This window comes from Notechis scutatus, chromosome Z, assembly GCF_049901735.1.
Source record: "Notechis scutatus isolate UNSWTSFEM ecotype Mainland chromosome Z, rNotScu1.2, whole genome shotgun sequence".
Taxonomy (NCBI): Eukaryota; Metazoa; Chordata; class Lepidosauria; order Squamata; family Elapidae; genus Notechis; species Notechis scutatus.
The window spans coordinates 136,260,822-136,268,622 of record NC_142025.1 but is presented as its reverse complement, the minus strand read 5'-3'; positions in this window follow the sequence as shown (position 1 = coordinate 136,268,622).

Genomic DNA, 7,801 nt, shown 5'->3' with positions numbered 1-7,801 from the left:
GAGTTGTGACCTCAACACATCTGGAAACCACTGAAGAGGGACTTACAACAGTTAGAATGGCAGAAAAAAGTGACTTATAAGTGTGTTTTTCACACTTAAGACCAATGCAGAGTTCAAAATTCCAATGCTTGGCAACTGACACAAATTTATGAGGGTTGCAGGAGTTATGCAGTCCCCTTTTATGACCTTCTGACAAGCAAAGTCAAGAAGAAAGCCAGATTCCCTTAACAACCGTGTTACTAATTTTACAACTGCAATGATTCACTTAACAACTATGGCGAGAGAGGTCGTAAAATTGAGCAAAATTCACTTAGCAACTGTCTCAATTGTCGTTCTAAGTCAGGGCCTACCCATAACTATAGATCTGGAGTGGCTGGATATATGAATGTTGTGTTTCTGCCTCTGTTATGTTTGTGAATTCAATAATGTAGATATATTTTTGTACACGTTTCCCTAAATACGCACCCTTTTTTTTGAGGGATTGCTGAATTCACCCAGCTTTTGCAAATTCAGCGAACCTTAATACAAAATGGCTGACCTTATGAATTAAACATTACCAATATTAAAAGTGTTAATGAATATAGGCATACTCTGTGCTGATAGTTCTCTGTTTTTCTTCAGAAAGTAACAAACTGCACTGTAAAATTCAGAAATGCATATAGGTAGTCCTCAACGTACAACTCCAAATGGGACCAGAATTTCAGTTGCTAAGCAAGACCGCTGTTCAGTGAGTCATGCCTGATTTTGCAACCTTTTTTTTTGCCATGGATAAGCTGCAATTGTTAACCTGGCTTTTCCTACTGACTTTGCTTGTCAGAAGTTGCTGAGAAGGTTGCAAATGGTGATTACATTATCCAGGGATGCTGCAATCATTGTAAATACATCGCCAAATGTCCAAATTAAATACATACATCAAAATGAAATTTCATTGCATTCAGCTCTCAAAAGATAACCATTATGCAATACTGGATATCCACATATTATATGACACAAAGAAACAGCACAGTCTAATTTGGATGTATACAAATATTGTTAAGTTTGAGGCATGGGTTAATGAACGGAGACCAGACTGTAAACCTTGAACTTCAGCTCTTTATTCTCAAGCATAACAGAGACAAAAAACCCCGGCTAGCAGTCACTCTTTTATAGAGTAAGCTGCTATCCGGATAACCAATGGATAGCGTTATAGCGTTTGAATCTTGGCGCGGCCCGCCAACAGCCAGTCAGATTGCTCGGAATGAACCAATCATAACTTGCCATTATATGGGCCAATAGGAAGTGCAGGATTACAATCCTGCTATGCAAATGAATCTTTATTAATTACATTTCTTTAGTTCACAACATATATATGGCAAGAAAAATGAATCTTGTGAGTCTACCAGACGGATGGCATGGGAAACAAAGCTGTTACAGAATCTAGCAGTCCTGCTATAGATATTTCAAAATCTCCTTCCAGAGGGGAGCAACAGAAACAGACTGTGAAGTGGGTGGGTGTGGTCTCTCACGATGCTTCAGGCCCTAAGCACATAGCACTTAACAGCGGTGTATCTGAATAACGGGAACTGAGCTTCCTATAATCTTCTCGGCTGTCCTTACCACTCTCTGTAGGGACTTTCTATCTGAGGCCCTGCGACCACCAAACCAAACGGTGATGGAGTTTGTTAAAAGGCTCTCAATTGTGCCTTTGTAAAAAGTGGCCAGGACAGAAGGAAAAAGATGTGCTCTTCTCCTCTAACTGGTTGTAAATCAGTTTTTTTTTTTAGTGCTGCTGTAATTTTGAACAGTCGCTAAACCAATGGTGGTAAGTCAAGGACTACCTGTGTACTTCAAAGATAAACTACATGAACTTTTTTTTTTAGCATATTATTAGTATTATTCAGCAATGCCTGAAATTGGACAGGTCTAATTCTGGCTAGGATGGCAGAGGGAGAAAATAAGAACTGTCTTTCTCTGAGGCAGTTTGCTTTCTTTAGCAATATTCTTGCCTGTTATATCTGTGTCCTGCTGCGGGTTGAAAGCTTATATTCAGAGGCCCTTGTAAGAAAGACAATTGGCATCAGCAGCAAAGCAAAGAATAGAAATCCATGCTCTCTACCTCCCACCCATTGTTCCCCTAGTGGGATGCCAATGTAACAAGAGATCTCCCAGCTGTTGGAAGAAAGATAAACTTAGCCTGTTGCATGCGCGAGAGTGTGCATGTATGTGTCAGAGGGCGAGAGATAGATGATGGGACGGAGACAGGACTCTGAATTTCTGGGGTGTCTTCTGATGAGAAGACTGAGCACCCTTGAGGTGAAAGGAGTGAGCAACAGCGGTAGATCTCCTTTGCTTTAATGTGACCATAATTGAGCCCAAAATTTTTGTTGCTAAGTGAGGCATTTGTCAAGTGAGTTTTCCCCCATTTTACAACTTTTCTTGCCACCGTTGTTAAATGAATCACTGCCATTGCTAAATTAATGACACGGTTGTTGAATGAATCTGACTTCCCCATTGACCTTCCTTGTCAGAAGGTCGCAAAAGGGGACCACATGACCCTGGGACACAGAATCCGTCATAAATAGGAATCAGTTGCCAAGTGTCCAAATTTTGGTCATGTGATTATGGGGAGGCTGAAATGTGAAACATAAATTTTTCACATAAATGTGAAAAACAGTCATTTGAAAACGGTTTTTTCAAATGCTGTTGGTTGTAACTTCAAACTCCTAATTGAACTGTCGTAAGTTGAGGACTACCTGTACTGTTTTATCTATCTTCTCAAGTAATCTAGATTTCTAGATGAACTAATGGGATCAGTGGTGGTATTCTATCGGTTCAGCCCAGTTCAGGTGAACCAGTAGTAAAAAATGTTACCATTTGGCTGAACCAGTAGTAAAAAAAAACAGCTACCGGTTCAGCTGAACCAGTATTTCTTTTTTATTCCTCCCGACAATCAGCTGTTCCGACAATCAGCTATGCCGAGATCCCCCTCACTGTCTTAGTGCTTCGCCCAGGAGGCTTCCCCGAGACCCAGGAGGCAAAAAAATGGACTGCCCGGGGGTTGATGCAAAAAAAAAGAAGAAGCCACACCCGCCCAGTCACATGGCCATGCCTACTTAGCCACTTCCATCTAGCCATGCCCACAGAACCAGTAGTAAATATATTTGCATCCTACCCCTGAATGGGATGGTTTTGAATGAGGAACTGGTAGATAATAACCAGGGACTTGACAAAAGAGTTAACAGATGTCACTTTCTCAATAGAGCAGCCCACAGAGTCCTAAGGAGGAAGAGGAATGATTTAGAAGTGGGTTAGATGAGGGCAGAAGGATACCATTTTGGAACCAGGTCTATAACCAAGACGCCTTAGATATTGTCAACATTGCAGGATCCAATCTGGGTCAGTCACTGGGACCAGAGATTTGGTCTTCCAAGTTTTTGGACTTGTGCAGGAGCCTATCGTCAGGGAACTCCAGTGGAGGGTCCGAAAGCTTGTAAGACCAAACCTCCGGTCCCAATGACTGGCCCAGATTGGATCCTGCAACATTTTCCTTGGACACATATATCTGCCTTCATTCAGTGACTCATTATACCTCCTGCTGCTGCTGAATGTTAATATTTAAGTAAAATAGGGTACCATGAAATACGTCGGGAGCAATTACAGGTTATGGTGCTGATTAAATCACAGTCTGACATGGCATGGGACCAGGATCCTAGAGGAACTGTCTCATCCAAATTATATTGACCTCTCCCACCCAGTCAATCTGCCTATCCCATCAGTCAAGGAATTTCGATTGGCATGATCTAGGACAGGGGTCCCCAAACTTGGCAACTTTAAGACTTGTGGACTTCAACTCCCAGAATTCCTGAGCTAACATGACTGGAGGAGGAATTCTGGGAGTTGAAGTCCACAAGTCTTAAAGTTGCCAAGTTTGGAGACCTCTGATCTAGGAGGGGAGCCTTCTCAGATGCCGCCCATCCTACGGAATCTTATACCCTCAGAAGCAAGGCAAGCCACCACTTGACTAAGTTTCCGGAAGGATACAAGACCTGGCTTTGTGAATTAGCATGAGGGTTTAAATGTAGGATGCAGCCCTGCAGATGGCTGATGGCCTGAGAACACTCCCACTGCCTTGTTTATTTATTTATTGATTTGATTTGATTTGATTTGATTTGATTTGTCAATCACTTACAAGATAACAGGTATCTGTATAAACATAATTATGAATACATGAAATGGATACATATAAGAAAAATAAAAAGAAACAATAGGATAGGGATGGTAGACACATTGGTGCGCTTATGCACACCCCCTACAAACCTCTTAGGAAAGGTGTGAGGTCAATAGTAGACAGTCTAAGGTTTAAGTTTTTGGGGTTTGGGGAAGAAACCACAGAGTCAGGTAGAATATTCCAGACATTGACCACTCTGTTGCTGAATTCATGTTTCCTGCAATCAAGTTTGGTGCGGTTTACCTTGAGTTTGTATCTATTGTGTGCTCTTGTATTGTTATGGTTGAAGCTGAAGTATTCATTGACAGGTAGGACATTGCAATGTATGATTTTATATACAATACTTAGATCGGACCGAAGGCAGCATAGTTCTAGGTTATCTAGATCTAGAATTTCAAATCTGGTGACATAAGGTATTCTGCAGCGAATAGAGGAATGGAGAACTCTTCTTGTGAAATATTTCTGGACTTTCTCAACTGTGCTAATATCAGATACGTAATGTGGGTTCCAGACTGATGTGCTGTATTCAAGTATTGGTCTAGCAAATGTTTTGTATGCTCTTGTTCAGGGATGGGCAAACTTTTTGGCTCGGGGGCCGCATTGACTTTTAAAATTTGACAGACGGGCCAGGTCAGCACAAGATTTTTTGGGAATCGCCCCCCCTTTCCCCCCTTCTCCTCCTTCCCCTCCCCTCGGAGGCCCCCTGAGTCAGGAGTTGCTACCGCCGGCGCTTCCTGCTGAGGAGCGGGAAGGGTTCCGCCTGGTGGGCGGACGGGCGGGCTGCTTGGAGGAGGCGACCCGGCGGTGCTCCGGGTTTCCCCTCCGCCACGCGGCTCGGGCCAGGCACGAGCGCCCGAGAAAAAGGAAGCCGCAAGTTGCTGGGAAGTTGCTCGGGTGCTGGGAGCAGGCTTTTAAAGTGCCGCCTGAGCAGGACCGCCAGCCGGGAAACGGGGCACCAAGGCAGGGCAAGGCTCCACCAGCAGCGGCCTAGCTTTAGGTGGCTCCAAGCAGCCCACTCCAAGCAGCCCGCCCGCCCGCCGGGCGGAACCTTCCCGCTCCTCGGCCGGAAGACTCTCCCACCTGCAAACTTTGCCTTTGCAAAGTTTAAGCCTGGAAGCCCTGGGAAAAAAAGGGGGATCGGCGGGGACTCACCTTCGGAGAGGTCGCACTCGAAGGTGATTTCGAACTCCCAGCCGAGGCCTTTGCAAATTTCTTCTTTCTTTCCTACCCTGAGAGCACTCTGCACTGTTTTGCAGCTTTGGGGGCCACGCGGGCGCAGGGCAATCGCCACGCCCAGCGATTTTTTTTCAGGGGCGGGCTGGATTGGACAGACCAATGGGCCGGATGTGGCCCGCGGGCTGTAGTTTGTCCATCCCTGCTCTAGTTAGTAGTGTGATATTACCAGATAAAAAGCTACATAGGATTAGTAGGATTACCTCCTAGCCTCTTGAATTTTTAAACGATTTTTATTTTTATTTGTAATCTTTTACCTGTTTTTAATTCTGTTTTAAACTGGGCTTTTATTCATTATTTATATAGTTTTATTATGATGTTAGAATCGCCCAGAGTTACTTAGATGAGAGGGGCAGTGTAAAATTGAAATAAATAAACTATATTGACTTGTCCCACCCAGTCAAGCTGCCTGTCCCAGATTGGACAACCATTTGTCTGAAATGATATGGAGTTTCCTGCCTGAGTAGTGGATTGGACTACAAGATCTCCAAAGTCCCTTCCAACTTGTTATTCTGTTAAACTTTTAATTTTTAATGCATAAGAAGGGGACTTTATCCCCTTCTAAGTATCAAGTGCATAAGGAATCATTACATCAAGTGTATTTGGGTAATTTAATTTCAACCAGACAATATTCAATTTTTGGCTTGATCCCTATGAATTCTTTGCCTTCTTTGCAAAGCATCCACACCCATACCACTTGTGAAGCTGTGAATCTTTTGTCAGCCTTGCAGGGTAATCCAGATAAGAAGCAAAACCTAAGTATTATTTCTATCTTTATTGTAAGGATACATCGAAAGAATCTTTCAGGTCTGAAAGTACCCCTTCCTTCCTTCCTTCCTTCCTTCATTTTGACACCCCCCTCCCCCCAAAAAACTAGGGAGGGTGTCTCCTGTGACACTTTCTCTCTCCTCCTCTTTCAGACTCTAAATTTGTTTATCAGACCATTGTCTCTTTCCCTGTCTCCCAAGGTCATTCCCACATACCATTATACCTTGGCAGCCATTTTAAGGCTGGGAAAGCTGTGAGGAAATTGCAAGTAGTTTTCCCAAGTTATTTAATTTACATTTGGGAATTGTACCCCAAAATGGATCCAATCCATTCATACCTAAGCACAACATAGCAACACAGCTATAGAAAGTGTGGAACCAGTGGCGCAAACTTGCTTTGGTCATTTGGCTCTGCCTGCTAACTTTGATAGAAGTCTGCAGAGTTACACAGCTGCCTCTGTATTGATAAATGTTGACAGGTGTTATACTGCCAGGTGAAGAACAAGGGGTCAGGCTGTTTGAAGGACTGTGTCTCCACTATTACATACATCTGGCCCACCAGGACAGGAAGGCAGGATTGTTACAGGTCCCATCCAGAAGTGGTATTCAGCAGGTTCTGACAAGTTCTGGAGAACCGGTAGCGGGAAATTTTGAGTAGTTCGGAGAACTGGCAAATACCACCTCTGACTGGCCCCATCCCCATCTATTCTCTGTCTCCCAAGTCCCAGCTGATCAGCTTCTTTTGTTGCCCTGCATGGGAGAACGGAGCTGGAAAGCAGGTTAGTGGTGTGGGGAGGGAATGGGGATTTTACAGTATCTTTCCCTTGCCATGCCCACCAAGCCACGCCTACCAAGCCACACCATGTCCACTGGTCCCATCCATTAGGGATGAACATTTGGGGGGACCACAAAAAGAGCCTTTTTGGTGACAGCCCCTTCTTTATGGAACATCATTTTGATGGCGGCAGCAGCAGGTGGGGGGCACCTCTTTGATTAATCTTTTTAGTAACCAGATGTTTGTTTGATTAATGTTTCTAGTTCTTTGAAGTAACAAAACAAGTTCTCCATGAGGAAGGTAGAGTCTCATAAGCACTGGTTCAAACCTGCCAAGGACAAGGATTCTCCTTTATCGTACATAGGCTTGAATTTTAGTGACTTTCAAACTCATAATAATGTGAAAAACTCACCTCTTGAATATGATGATGAGCATTAACAAGATCATACCAAGAATACTACAGGATCAGAGGTGGACTTCAAATTTTTTAGCAAGGGGCTCTCTGGGTGGGTGTGGCTGGGTGGCCAAGGCTAGGTGGTCATATGATTGGGTGGTCATGTGATCGGGTGGGCGTGTCTAAGTGATCACGTGATTGGGTGAGTGTGGCCAACTCAACATTGCTTCTTTGCTCTAATTACTTAAAAACAGATATATACCAAAAATTTGTTTATTATTTCATGCATTTAATACTTAAATAAAAGACTGGATGAAACCAGGCTTAATAGCAGTGACTGTGAGAGGGATCTTGGAGTCTTAGTGGAGTTTCTGGTGAGTTACATCATTCTTATTATTTGGGAATTAAATCCCTTGGAGGCTAGT